Consider the following 15,996-nt stretch of genomic DNA (forward strand, 5'->3'; position numbering starts at 1 on the left):
TAGAGGGAGAAAAACTAACGGAAAATATCTTACCAGATGGAGAAAACTGAAACATTACCCTTGCTTCTTTGCCAGCACAGATCCATTCTGACAGGCTGGAAATGATTTATGGTTGGGGCGGGGGGCATGGAAGAGGAAAGTAGAGGGAGAAGAAAACATACTTGCATCAGCAGAGAGAATATTAATTGCTACACAATGTTCAAATCTTTGCATTGTTTTGTATGCAATAAGTTACAGGGCTTACATACGCAGTGATGTTTGCATGCTGATCACTGCATGAGACAAATAAACCTAGAATATATGATGCATGTTAGAAATTGCATTCAAACCACTGTAGAAGACATTGTGGTAAAGAAATGATACAACATGGCAACTCAAAAGCTGCATTCAAGGAAAACAGATTACCTTTGAATATATGAATAGGTAAACACGACAGCATGTCCAAGATTAATACTAATCATTACTATTTTAATATATAAATGTCATGGATATTGCTACCCAGCAGTGATCAGGCAGATATCCAGTGTTCATAAATTAAAAATAGATATTTTTCTGTACCTAATTGATTTTTACATTACATTAGGCAGCCAAGGCTGCAACCTTCCATGACATAGTATCTAAATAAACATTTATTAAAATACTTTATTTAGAATAATAAGGAAAATATTGTTTCCAATTATGTTTTCAGATGGAAAAAAAAAATCAGACCTGTTAAGAATTAATGTAAACATAAGTGTAATGCAACATTTAAATGCAATAATTATGATGCATGATTTATACATGGTGAGTTATTTCTAATGGCCAAACTTTATAAAAGACTACTTATACTAATGCATTTATTGCCTCTTGCACCTTACAGCTTTTACCTTTAAAAATAATAAGATAAGCACTCTAAAAAGTGAACAGTACTTTTACACACTGAGGCACTGAATATAAACTCACAGAATTTCTTATCTTGTAGATGCACAAGACCTCATGGACATTTATAACATTCCCCTGCCAGAGCAGCAGTGTTCCTTGCTCTGAAATGTTGAGGTGTTTTGTCTGGTTTAGCTTTAAATGTCCCAAGTCACTGGGCTTCTGGTATTTCCCTTGGAATACTAACCAGGCAAAAGCTGTCATATTGCCAGGAATTATCAGAGTCTCTAAATGACTTCACAAGTTTTTTTCTGTATACATACATGTATCTACACACACAGATATTTTGGCTCCTTCTATTCTTTTTTATGGAACAATGAATTTCARATCCTGACATGACTTAGCCCAGAGAGCTTGAGTCAGGCACAGTATATTGGCACAATCTATAGCTTATCATACTGATAAGATAGCTTCCAATACTTGTGAGTTGACAACCCTTATTGAAATCACACTTTTCTTGATAATGTAGTTCCATACTACCAGATACATATACTTGAAGGGGAATAACTTCACCATTCAGACAAAACATTAATGCAGAAGTGAGCACAGAATCCCCTTCCCTCCAGCTAGGAGATGGCAATCACACGACTGTCACTGCAGGGAAGCACACGGGAGTCTTCYGTGCCATCAGTTTCAACCAAAAATGAGACCATGAGCTCTGACCCTCGCAATATCAACGAAGCGAGAAGGATGCCAGATGAACCACGCTAGTCCCCAGGACTTGGCAGAACTTTTCTGTACAGTCACCTATTTTGACTGTAGCTGTAGAATATACTGCTCCCTCTTTCCTTTTTGACAAAGACTTCCCTAATTCCCCCCCTCCCCCAAAAAAAAAACACTTAAATGATTTGGAATCACAGCTAAAGCACGACACATTCAGTTTTGGTATACTGCCTTACTTGCTGATTAACAAGCCCAAAGTCAAAAATACTGCCACAAGGAAGTTCTGTATCATACAATATAGATACTGTAATTTATTAGCATTTTTGTGACGTGTGCTGAGGTAATTTAAATATGGAATGTGTTTGAACTATTTCAACTCGATATCAGTGCCACCACACTGAAAAAACGGTGTTGCCCAGACATTGCTGAGGTAAAGAATGACGCCTGTTTACTTCAAAGGAGAATGAATGAGATCTCAGGAAACGACAAGTTATCTTAAAACTGGAGTGCTCATGAGGGGGTGACTGTTACAGGAAGGCAGACTTTCTACTCAAGTCCCAAGGMTTGTGCCTGATCAAGTGGTTACAAACACTTTGAGCAAGCTGCCAGATGTTACGGCAGGCAGCGGCTGGTCGCAGCTGATGAAGACATTTCCAGGGAAGGGTCCAGAGCAAGGAGGCTGCCAAAGGGGGATGGACTGCAGGTGGCCACTCACAGGACAGGTCTGAGCCCGCCCCTTAAAAGCGGCAGCTCAAGCAGAGATCAGTRCTGGAAGACCTGCTTTATACCACTTCCAGCAGAGCCGGGCAAGCAGGAGGGAGCCTCACCCGCGATGCCAGCAGGAGGGAGCCTCACTGCTGGCCACACTATAGCAGCGCTTGCACCACTGTCCTGAGCTTTGCAGCTCCACACACACACACACACACGGGGGGGGGGGGGTGCTTAGCTATTTAAGCAGATCTAGATGATCAGATTGAGCCTGAATATTATGTTGGGATCAATAAGTGAGAGGGGGAGTATGACACTTCAGACATCTCAGAGTCAAACAGACAARTGTGCTGCAAGGCCTGACCCAGCATCTGAAGTTCACTGACTCCAGGCACATCCTTTAAAAGTACAGGTACTTCTTCCAAGTAACTGTATATAGACACCTATATTACACCCAACTTATGCAGCTTTATTCAAGYGCTTATTACCTTACTCCAAGAGGCCAGTCCCCATAATGTTTGTCATCACTGACTTTCATTCCCTTCCCCTTCCTTCAAATATTTCCGCAAGTCTGCAAATCACCAACAATATAAYATCAAACGTATAATCTTTCCCATTCACAGCTTCTCTCCGACTACGACRCTGCGGCCCTGCCGGCACGCTCGCACTCCAGCAGCAGTATCACACAAAGCAGGGGGCATGACCGCTCCGCCTCCATCCTCTCTGCCATTCGTCTCAAGGCTTGCTCAGCACTGCCCACACAGTTCTGCGCGCACTTTGAATCTATACCTTACTACAGTCTACCCACACTGAAAGAAGAGCTGATATCCCCTTTATTCTCTCTTTTAAAAGAAAGAACACCTTCATCCACTACGTTTTCCCCATGGCCAATATTTCAAAACACAAGACGTCTAAAGTAAATGCATATTTTGTTTCCTAAATAAGTAAGCATGTAGATCTTAAGTTCTAAGTGGTCAGCTACTACAGAGAATGTTTAATAGTTTATTTTTTTTTTCAACTTCAGTTGAAATACTTTTCAACCTCAATCTCATTTCTTTCAACCATAGTTTTGGCTCTTTCACGTATTTCATTTATAGAAATATCACGCTTACATTAGCAACATTCTCTGCTGAATACTTCAGATCATTTCGTGTAACAGATCCCCTATATTCCCCTTGCATCCAACACTACATATATAATCCCTTAAAGGTCTTTTTAGGAGGAGAGGGTAGGATTCTGGCATTATCATCTAGCATAAAAAAAGAAGAAAAAACTTGACACTTCTGAAGTGTTTTTAAATTTATTTTAATAATATTTGCTATTTTATGAATGTTTTACTATAAGCACATATTCTAAATATTCTATGCTTAATCTATGACTAAGTTCTGTTTGACTTTTTTTTTTTTTTTTTAAACATTTTAAACATTCTACATCAGAGGCATCAGAGTCAGAGTCCTTGCAGACTGTGAAGATTAAAGCTCTGCCGGGGCTCTTAGATACTAGCACCCATATCCCTGAGTTAGCACTGATGGGCTTGAACATATCCTCTTGTGATGGAACCTGCAGTACATGGCACTTTTTACATGTCTATTTTTCAGGTAGCTACAACATAGGAGATACAGTGTGGCAGTCACCTTATCTTCCTTTTTTAACACAGCAATAACAAATACTTGGCAATTTACAGCAAGAAAAAAATCTCCGTGTTTTTAGGATTGTTATATTCATATTTATCACACTACTACTAAGTATCGCTGCGCTAGATAAAGATTTGTGAGCCACTGTGTTTAGTAGTTCCTCTTCAAGTGAATTACACATCTCCTACCAATATCATGCAGAAGCAAAAGAAGCTCAGAAATAATGAATACACTGTGTAGTGGCACTCCTGCCAGCCATAGGCTTCTCACAACTATACAATTTCCCCAGTGATTGCACTGTCATTATAATAGGTAATCATTAGATTTATCTTTTACATAATTTGTAACATCTTATAGTATTATATGTGCATTTATGTAGCCTCATTACTGCCAGGAGTCCTCTTTAACTGAGATGATAAGTAAATAAAGTAGAAATTATACACCAACAAGAACCTGGAATATGTTGCTTTACTGTATGTCTGAGAACTCCCTTTAGCAAAGCTAATCTGCACAGCAGTTACCATTATTTCTACCTCAGTGAGCACTTCCTAATTGCTGTGTTATTGCTTGTGAAGAAGATATATTATTAAAGTCCACAACTTACGACTTGTTGCACATCTATACATGGAAGGAAAAAAGCTCATTTTATCAGACCTTAATAGGTTTTGAATAGGATGATCAGTTGAGGTTGTTTTTCTCCTGAAAATCTGTTCATTACCATTTCATAATGTCAGTGGCTTCTTCTAACAGTCAAGATGCATTTATAATTTATTCAGAAACCTGAAGATATTACTAAATCAAATCTCCTTAATTCTCTATGAATCAGCTCAAGCCTATTTTGGTAGCTATTTGTAATGAACAACAATTACAAGCCCAAAGGAATCAGTATTCCTTTGTAGCTGTTAATGTTTTATACCCAATTATCGGTCCACTGCCAGATAATGATCCATGGAGAAAATGTGTATTAATATTATCTTTACAAATGTAATAACACTCAGTGGAGGATAAAGTTTTGATGGACTTCTTTTTGTGTGCTAGTTAAAGCTCTAAATTGTCAGGAAAGAAAAAAACAGCATTAGCACTTAGTTCTGACTGAAGTGCTAAGAACACAGTTAACCTTCAAAATTCAGTAATATAATCAAAACAACAAAAAGCAACCACTGAAATTAACATGGAAAATAACTCCAGGTTGCTGCCACTTTCAGACTTACCTAGATGCAGAAGGTGTGCAGATATCAGGAYTTACTAAAAGCTTTTAGGAAATATCAGAACATCCTGCATACTGGAACAAATTTTACTCTGAATTGCAACTCCATACATTTGAAAAAAATCCCTCTCATTTCTGTAGAATTTCTCCACATTTATATTTTTGCAGCCATACAGAATACAATCAAGAGGCATGCAGAGACATTATCAACTTGGGAGCAGAGCTAGGTCTGCAGTGTCAGTTCTCTTCTCCATTCATGTTCCGTAGGCTGTAACAGTAACCTTTGAAGTGTTGGGATCCTCCCTCAGAAATTAATTCACTCATGTGACACAGAAGACACCTACAAGGGAACTATATCTACCCCCCTTCCTCCTAATCAACCCTCGTCCATGGAAGCAACAGCCAAGTTTCTTGCTACTCTAGCTCCTACTTTATATCCGGCCGAAGGATATTCTGCAGCAGTAAAAGAGACTGCTAGATAAAGGTATGTGAACACAGACTCGTCTTCCCTGCTTCTAGCTTCCCCAAATGACAGCATGGTGGGAAGGTGCAGTTCCTTGCTCAGCTCTGCTTATAAAGAGCAGGAATATGTAAATGAAAAACAAAAACCCAGCCAGGAGTGCAATTTGATCTATCTAAACACTGATAACATATATATGGGCCTAGCTGAGCTTATATTAAAGCTGGCAGCAGCACATGCAACGTAGTTAGTAACAAAGAACATAGTGATTTCTCTTGGAAGTGAGTTTACACCTAGTCCAATCACCAATTGCCACAGCAGGAACCACTGGAAACCCCTCTTTGCATTTTGAATACTGCAATCTGTAAAAGCACCAGGACTAAAGAAATTAATAAAAACTAATATAATATAAAATAAGAAATAAATAAAAAAAATAGCTTTGGGGTTTTCAAGTGGTAAAAGCAAATAAGTTCTCTTAAGCACAATTTAAACTACACCACATACTGAATTCACAGTTATTAGGATTTTAAGCTGTAAGCACAGGCTCCTAACAAAATATTGGTCGTTATTACTTCACTCTAATATAGCATATATAACACTAGGAAGAAATCATGAGATTCCTTCAACCTTACAAACAGATAGCACCTCTCCCGAGTAGACACTGCACTTGTCATGCCCTTATGTGACAATATTATGAAGCACCTTAGACATATCCAAGCATGTTTGGTCTTTCTTTACAAGCTAAGCTTACTGCATTAAAAAAAGAGATTCACTTTCATTTCCAAGGCATGTGAATATGATTGTTTTGAAAAACAGAAACACCACCACCACCACCTATCATAGCTATTCCCACTTTAGAGTGTCCTTACCAAAAGTAATTCAGAAAACCCTCTGGCACTAAYTGTCGTTATGTTTTTTTAAGGACTGATCTGAACATCAAACAGAAGCTTTTAAGTATGAAAAAGTATTTTGCTTGATGGTGTTTAGGCTCAGCATGACAACTACTGTTCTTCGATGTCCTGCTTTTATTTTGAATACAAGACAATAACCAAACTGCAGTTAGAATTGGACGATAGGTGAAAAAATCTAGAAGTTTAAACATCTTACTTCTCAGTAATGATATTCTACCTGGCAAAATACAAGGATTCATAAGCTGTTGTTAAATATTACTTCAGTTTAACCCTCCACTAGTTATGAAGTAATTTCATTAAGATATTTTCAAGAGAGGAAGTCAATTTGACAACTTGGTATGATGATGACACATGCAGTAGTAGGAGACAACAAAGTTTATCCTTGCAGGTAGTTATTTTTTCCCTCCCCCTTTGGAACCTGTTAATAATTAAAACGTTCATTGGCAATCTGGTGACAGACACTTGAGCTTGATTTAATTATGGATTGCTTTGGTTTTGAACCAAGAACAACGATTATATGAAGGTTCACATTGCTTTTTCTGCTATGCTTCCTTGCTAGCACAGGAAATTGCTCCTGAGTTACAGTGTCTTCCAAGGTTAGTATATAAACCAAGCTAGTACATCTGCACAGCAACACAAAACTTTGCATGAACATTGAAGCTCAGAAGTTTTAGTGCAATGTCCACTGCACAGTCTAGATGGTCTCTCAGGCCATCACATGCTCACATAAGAACTTACGTTCCACTGCTTTGTGATTCAATTTTGGCTCCTATGTGTCTAATGACAAACTTTTCAAAAGCATATACAAAGATATAGACATAATCCTAGAAAGATTCTCCTAAAGTGCTCAAAAAACTTAGTCACTTAACTTTTACTGATTTCTACTTACAAAAACCTCACATGCAAAACTACAGACAATGAAAAGTAAGACCCTATGCACAAACTGCTGGGCAATGTCAGCTCAGCTGATGAAGCACAAATAGTATGYAGAAATGTGGTAGTGACAACAAAGGAAGGTGAAATGTGGAGACAGAAGCTGAACATGTTGATACAAAATGTATAAAAATATAAGAGTTACTGAGAAAAAGCAAGGACAGAAAGGTCATGTTTGCAATAGTACAGGAAGAACAGTCATGTGGGTCAAGGGACTAAACTCGGTATCTAACAGGATATGCATGCAAATCAATTCCAGGGAGACTGGTTTAAATGAGAAGCACAATACAGAGGAGAGGAACTCTCTCATTCTGCCATAAATATCTCCCTATTTCACTGAAGCGTAAATACAGAATAAAGACGGGGGTTTCAGTGAAAAGATCAGATTACTCAGCCCTATGGATAGTTTAGTATGCATAACCCCTAGGATTCATACAAGCACCTGCCTCCAGATTGGCCGCATAAAGGACAATTTATCATAACAGAACATGTAGGAGTCGGGGAGAACTCAGTGGTCATTGCCTGCACTGGAATTTATGATGGAAAAGAAAGTTAATTAAGTTCTGTGGTCAGTGCTTAAGGGAAAAAATAGAAGAGCTCCCAAATGCAATTCCTTGCTGGAACAGATATTTTGGCAGTACTTGCTAATTACCACATTAAACTGTTAATTTGGCAAGACAGAACTAATTTTCTTAAAGTAGGTTTTCAGCGAAAAATACAGAGGAACAAAACAGTTTTGTCATCTGGTCTTTCATTTTCAAAAAGAAAAGTATATTTGGCATATTCTGTATCATCATAGCACAGCATAAAACTGAGTGGCAGAGTGTGTGTCATAGCAGGGAGAAGAAAGTAAGAGGCTTCTGAAATCAGTAAGAAAATAACTAGTTTAAGGAAAACAACCAACTAATATTGGTGTTTTGAAAGCACCGTTTTTTCCATACCGTTATGAAATTGCTGATGAATGATCTATAACACGAAACAGTTCATGTCAGCTTCTCAGATGCAAAGCCACCCAGTCTGGCTAGATCAAAGCCTTTCCCGGTTCAGGAAGTGCAGCGGAGCACAGCATAGAGACCAGCAAGCTCCACACAAACTAGTATCAGAACCAGGTGTAGCTGTGGAATGACCATCCTGATGACAGTCTTCTTCCATGAAAGATAATCTCTTACATGAAATCACTACTATAATATAAACAAAAATTTTATTAACAATTTGCTGTGGAAAAACATCTAAAGCCTGGGTACAGGACCAGGATCCTATTATACCATGTGCTCTACGAATACCTAAGTAAATAATTTTTTCCCAAAGCTCTTATGCAGTATAGCACACAATTAGTTCATATGTTTAGCCTACTTTGCTAGTGAAAAATGCAGTTTTTTGCTCTGTAAAATCCAATACCAGAAAAACATAATGAGTTATTTCATATTCTAGCAGCAGTTACTGTGGGCAGCACTCAGCCTCTAGTAATGTGTAAGAGAATGTGTTATCTTAGCCATTACATTGGTGATCTCATGAAAACTGAGTTCAGTAATTTTGCCATTTTATAAACCTATAATATTTTCTAAACTGTCATAGGGCCACTGATTTTACCAATCTGCTCAAAAACACACATTTCAAAGAGCACCATTTGAAAACAAATGCTGTATAGCATTCCTATAAACACAAATAAAAGGGATAGTCTGTGCAAAATGCAAGGCAACTATACGAATAACCAAAATTTGCTTATATGAATAACCATGTTTGCCACATTTGCTCCATTTTTCCCCTGCCCTTCATTTATGGAATTGTATTTTTTTTGAAAAAGAAGCTGATCATAATCCCAAATCTCCTACCAGAATAGCAAGGGTAAGAATTGGTATTTAACAGTGATTCAGCGCAAGATGGGAAACAAAACTGAAATGAAAATATAAGCAAAATTCCTCTGCACTCAAATCACTATAAGAAAAATTCATAAAGCGGTTCTGACTATCTATTACATTCAAATATAAATCAGTCATCAGAAAGGTGTGAGAACAGAAAAGTCCTAGATACACTATCCTATGAAATACATAAAATTAAGAAGGAATTTTGAAAGTTTATAGCAGATAGGGGAAAATGGGATCCAAAACAGAGCAAAATGTTCCTTTGCTTCACAAAYATGCTCTCAAAGGAAAAAATGTACTCCATAGCCAATAAGAATGTCTTAAAGTTAGGTTTAGCTCAGTTGGTTAGAGGGTGCTGCTAATAATGCTAAGGTTGTGGGTTCGATCCCCGTATGGGCCACTCATTTGAGGTTTGGACTAGGTGATCTCCAGAGGTCCCTTCCAACCTTACYAATTCTATGATTTGATGAAAGGCTACAGCATGACAGCTTAAGATAGCTCACTTAAGTAACACAAACTGCAATGCAGCTTCCAAAGATAAGAATCAGAAAAAAGAGCCATTGTTTTTTAGAAGGGAAGCAAATGTAGGCCTTGCTTAAATTTGCTTAGTGTGATCAAGCCTATACTTTTCATTGGACTAACTTGTTCTTTCAAATTTATTAAAAAAAAAAAATCACCAAATCATTTTTGCCAGATGACAATAGACAAGTATGAAGCACATAAAAATACACCCCTTGAACCTGGAGCTCAAAGGAAGGGGCTGGGAAAGAGACTTTTATTTAATTTCAACCACAAAATAAATTTTAAATTTGAAGGAAAAAAAACCCCACAAAGCACAAGATAACAATTCAAAATAAAACTAAAGCAAACAGTCAATTCTGGTGGTTTTGGTGAGGGAGGGATRGTTTGTGCTTGTCTGTTTTAAGCATTTAATTCTTTTTCAGTTAAGGGTTTTTCCACAAACAGAAAAATTTTGTGGGCAAGAACACTTGGTGTCTTCAAGTAGGTATCTTTCCAGTGAAATGTTTCATTAAAAAGACTAACTTGTACTTACTAGGATTTTAGGATGAATAATAATGTTATTAGTATAAAACTTCATTAAATTACATTATTTAATGTGAATGGTGAAGTAGTAAATTACACGGAAAACCTAAATGCACATGTAGTGAAAGTATTTGGCCCTCACATTCATTTTTCTTATCTGAAGTAGAAAAAGAGAATTTGTTTCTTAATTTTAATTCATGCCCATGCCTTAAACTATGTTTTCCACTTGACTTTCAACAACTACAGTATATGAAACCAAAATATATTCCTCTTTATACATATTTTATAGTTTGTTTCATGTTGCATCTTAAAAGGTATTTAACTTTTTCTCCTGGATCCTGATTTTAGTTAATGGCAGTAGAAAAGTCACTGTCCTTGATCTAGAACTGTTTAGTAAGAAAGAGTCAGGGCTAGAGGCACATGAAAACATGTCAATCAGATGTAATTGCTCTCCAAAAGAAACCCTATCAGGCTGAAGAACAAGAACTCACACTAAACACATGGATTCACTGCAGCACCTAATATACTAATGAGCTCAGCTTGTTGTTTTCAGACTCACTGTTCACAAAGTTAAACATAAAAAACTTGGCAGTGAAGGACAATATTGCTTAAATAATTTTAGATAATACAGCTGGAGCCTGTAACATCACCTGTAGTTAAGGTTGCCCAACACTTCTCGTTATAAAATCCTTGCTACTTGGTCTAACTTCAACTGACTGGGTTGAAATTATCTGTACAAGTGCCTTTCTCAGATCTAATATTTTATCTGTTTATTTCATCTGCTTAATGATTTTTGTTATTTTATCATCACAGGAGAACTAAGGGCATTAAGGGAAGAAGAACTGAGAGAGAAATGTGTTTTACTGTAAGATGGAGAAGACAACTTTTACCCTGAACATAACTGGCCATGTTCTTGGCTCTAGGCCTGCTCCTCCTCTCAGCACAAGGTCACTCTGTACCCTGTGCCTGCCTGGGGAGTAACCTGGCTAGTCCACCGCTTTGCCCAGAAGCCCATGCCACCAGGCACAATGCACTCCTAGATGTACTCCTTTTTTTATTTATTTTTTTTTTTTTCCCCAAGTCAAGCCCTTTCTTTTCCATGCCACATCTCAGGATATTGACTTTTTTTTTCCTCCAAAATTCACAAATCTCAACATTCCTCTGCTGTCTACAGCAGACATTGTAAATTTAAAAAGCACGTGCCTAATTCTGTGTTGACGGTCTRCTGCTCTTAACATTTACTGTCTCTGAGTGGCAAAAGTTTATGAAGTTTAAGGAAATCTTCTGGCTGCTGAAAAATACRAGTATCAATTAGTATGTCAAAATTATTATGTAGTAAAATCAATAGGAAGGATCTGCTTCAGACTGTAGACTGAATGCCCATTACTATTGGAGAGCATTAAGTGGGCTCCTGGAGTACAGCTTCTGGTTTATTTTCATTCAAAGAAATCTAGTTCATATGGTCCATGAGACAAATCAAAGCCTGGTAGGTGGGGACTGCTGACAGAGTGACTTCCAAAACACATTCCAGCACAGACTAATAGTAATTCAGAAAAACCCCACAGGAATTCTACGTAATGCAATTTCTGGTCATTTTGTCAACCATTTACAAAAGGGAGTTACACATATTGCCCCCATTAAGCGTACAAGGCAGACCTGGCCTGGAGACAAATTAGTGCTGTGTAGAAGAACAGGTGGATTTCAACRGGACCCCAATTTATTGTTAAAATGTGAGACAAGCAATGATAAAATTCAAAGCCAAGAAAAGATGGCCTCTTCAATACAGCCTAAGAATGAGAAGAACTTAATTCTGAGTCTGACTCAAAAAAGCCACTCAGAAGTAGCTTTGTGGGTCTTGGATTTAAGATTCAACAAGTAAATACACACATTTAGGGAGCAAATACTAAAAAAGGAGATGGATTATTTAAAGAGTAATATTGGTAAGACATCAAAGACACATTTAGTCTGGGATTTGCAGAAGTACAACCTTGCTCAGATCGTAACGTTAAACCAATCACTAGATCTGACATTCAGAAATAGATTTTTACTCAGGTCATCTTGGGAAGAACTTGGGTTAAAAAGGATTTTAATGGCCAAAGGTAGTGAAGATACCTTTCATATTTTCTGGGTTTTTTTGCCAGGAACACAAGACCTTTTAAACAAAAAAATACATTAAGTTCAATAGAAGGTGATGGGGAATTTTTGTGACTTGCAGTAAGTAGGCGTGAGAATGATCCAGCGCCTTATTCCCGTTTTACTGCTTATTACAATATGTGACTGGACCCAAGTGGCTAAAAATAGTGTGCCTTTTGGGGTCTACCTGTCCAGATTGTAATTTGCAGAAGTGGAAACAACTSCCACAGCTGACCAAAATCAGGAGGAGCTCTACTAGAGAACACACACATTATTACMTTACCTGCTAAACACCCTGATAAATCATGTCCTGGGTATCTCAGATAAAATAAAGGTTAAGCCTGACAATTTTTCTTTGCCTCAGTTGTCCCTGTGCAAAATGGACATACAGCTTCTTCCCCCTCCAAAGGTATCATGAAAATTAATGTATTAATATTTGAGAAGTATTTTGCAATGATAGTGGTGAGCCTCTAAGAAAGTAAAAATTTCTGTAATTAGAGCAGGATAAGAATATTTCCCAGTTAATACAACATAGGCTACATATGAAACAACAAAGATAAAATTCTAAACTCAGAGAATATAATCCATCTGTGCAGTGAATGAAGCAGGGGTCCTGTAGGAAAAAAACAGCATGTGATCCAGTAATTAAAGACTGTTCATGAAGCATAGTCACAAAGGAGGTAAATGCTGTTAGAAGAGCAACCTTAATGCTGGCATTTCCTGACAAGATTTTTTTTTTTACAATATCTAATATAGGCCCACTTAGAGTGGGCCTATATTAGATATGCACATATTATATAAATTCTTTCTAAAATTATTTAGCTTTTATTGATAAAGACTGAGGTTTTAGCAGTTACAAAAGGTACCTGTGCTGTACATCTGTAAGGACTGCTTTAAAGAATTATGCTGTTCAGAGTTCTTGGTTTAAATTTTATGTTGCAAGGAACTGGCTGTTTTGTTTGGAAAAAAAAATACAGAAATCTGGAGAATTACCAGCAAAAATGAGAAGGCTCTTGCCCTTTCTGGACAATATACCTCTATTATGACCTGAAGACACTTTAATCTATCTATGATTCGCCGTCGTCAAATGTTAACAACTGCTACAATTTGCATCAGCTTGTGTGCTAGACTTTTCTATATGAACGCTATCTCATTGGGAACTGGAGAGTCTCAATCTGTAATCCCAGGCAAATGTGTAAAGGACAGTTCCACTGAATACTTTAAAGACACAGAGCACAAACCAAGGTGTCCCCTTGACAAATCTTACTGGTCTATGTGGTGGCTAAACAACGCAGCGTAAGTGGTCTTGGGTGGTGAATCTGCACAGACACAGACTCTTTCTTCAGTTTTTTGTAGATTGCCACGGCTATCCTTTGGCACACAGGTACACACACTCTGCAGGAGGGTTTGTTTTCTCTCAAATCTCATTCACACGGGACTCATTTTCCAGATGTGAAAGGCACATTTGTAAAAGCAGTCAAGTTAAAGTTAAATCTACGCACACACACACAAAAAAAATTTTTTACACAGTTTGCCCATTCTCATTTCCCTCACTAACCAAGTCTCTGAACTTTTCCATGTCTCCTGAGGTCTTGAGACCTCTAATGGTTTTTCTCTTCTCAGCCTGTTCACAGAAGAATTCTACTCTTTCTCTATACCTGCTACATATCTGTCATCAGTTTATTTTGAGAATCATCAGGCAGGTGCAAATCCCCGTTAGGTGAGGTAAAGCATGTCCGAGACCTAGACTAACACTCATGAAAGTCAGTTGTCATGGGATCTGATTTCTATATAAACCTTTCCACAACCCACAGACTACTAAGAAACCATCAATCAAAGTACTTGGGCATTTCACCTTTTTTTGTATTATTTTGCAGGGCACACAGCAAGCAGAAAGCTAGAAGTCATTTAGATTTCTGATTAGATTAGTTTAATTCTTAAGGCAAATCATCATTATTAAGGGTACCTGATAACCGAAAAAAGTTAGAAAGAAACTTCCTACAGTCAGGTTGCATCACACACTGCACAACTGTGTGGTCCTCTTAGGAATACGCTTCTGGCCAGATTCATAGACAGAAATCCTGGAAATGATACAGTGTAATATTTTCAATGGCCCCTAAATACCTTTGGAAATGGGAATTTAAGGAATTGGTTCCGTAAGTTAAATCTAGGCATCCATTTCAGTGATTCTTCTAAGCAATTGTCCTGAACTGGGCCAACCTGAAGTCTTTAGAAAAAGTTAATAAAATACGTCTTTTGAATGCAGCATAGAATAAACTGATAATCAAGCAAGAAAGTACCTGGTTTAACATCCAGGCAGAGGTTACATACTTCTTTGCTGCACTACTGCTTTTCCATGTCATTTGAGCCCAGGACCAATTTAAGAAATCAATACGAGAATTGAAGTGGTAGATAAAATAAAGAGAGTATCTATAATATCAGAAGAATAGTCTCTTATACAGGTGATCTTCATTTGTTGACTGTTCTGTTTTGCTTGAAGTAACTAAAAACATGAGCAGAGTTAAAAGAATGTGCACGAAATTCATAGGATATGGAAGTTAACTGCATGAGCAGAGTGAGGCAAAGTTTTCTGGTTTAGTGCAAAGCTAATTTTGTATACAACACACACTGAAAGAGAAACATAGCATGGTAACTTGAAAGCTGACTCAAGGTAGGTTTTATTTTTTCAGGTACACAGAAAGTTGAGGGAATGAATGGGAGAAAGAGTAGTAACTGGGAAACTAGCATTTATTTTATGTATAACCTACCCCTAAAATTCAGACCTGCTAAGTCTCCTGCAACATAATATGGCAGCCTATCTTCCACTTCATAAACCCACACATTATTTTACAGACTTGAGCAGCAGCCTAATATCTACCAGATTTCAATGAAAACACGACAGAGTCAATTTTCAGGGTAGAACTGAAACATTAAAACATTGACCATAACAAAACCTTTGTATTGCTAGTTTTTAAGCAATGAATAAGGATTGATACTGTGAAGTCAAAGGAACATGAATTATATGCAAGACTGAACTCAAAATACTGCTAGCTGATAGCATTTAAAAGAAGTATTACTAGAAACATGGTGCTCTTATGCTCTTCCCAAGGTATCCACCTTTGGTTACTGCCAGAGACAGGACCAGACTAAATGAATCTTTGGTCTAATCCAGTACAGCCATACTTCCACTTTTCTGCTATGCTTTCTATAAAGCCAAAACACAGTCAAGGCAATCTGTTGGTTAATTATTAGTAACAATGTAAAGAACAAAGATGTTTTGCAAATCATCTTACAACTCTAACCAGAACTGCTCGTGCAAAGCCTTTTGATGGGAAAGACGCTATATTTCCAGGCTGTTCTCCAACAGCTCTCCAACTGTTGAAAGTATCCAACAGCACAACGGGCTGAAATAAACATGGTAGAAAATGATCATTTTCAGACAGCAGCAGATCTTTGAGACTTCCGTGCAAAATTCAAACTCTATTTTAATTAATTTGTGGCTGAAGGAGCAAATCTATAGAGT

General features: G+C 37.5%; 1 long non-coding RNA gene across 2 annotated transcripts in view; it reads right to left on the minus strand.

Moving 5' to 3' along the window:
• The window catches only part of LOC146596765 (uncharacterized), a 188,988-nt gene that overhangs the window by 83,880 nt on the left and 89,112 nt on the right, over nt 1-15,996 (minus strand). Inside the window, exon 3 of one of the 2 annotated variants that reach the window (XR_014895699.1) lies at nt 33-95. The exons of the other annotated variant lie outside the window; for it this stretch is intronic. This is a non-coding gene — a long non-coding RNA (uncharacterized LOC146596765). Of the gene's footprint in view, nt 1-32; nt 96-15,996 lie in introns of those variants that run through there. 2 annotated transcript variants of the gene reach the window in all.

This window comes from Rhea americana, unplaced genomic scaffold (genome assembly GCF_003343005.1).
Source record: "Rhea americana isolate MKP2758 unplaced genomic scaffold, rheAme1 scaffold_2, whole genome shotgun sequence".
NCBI lineage: Eukaryota > Metazoa > Chordata > Aves > Rheiformes > Rheidae > Rhea > Rhea americana.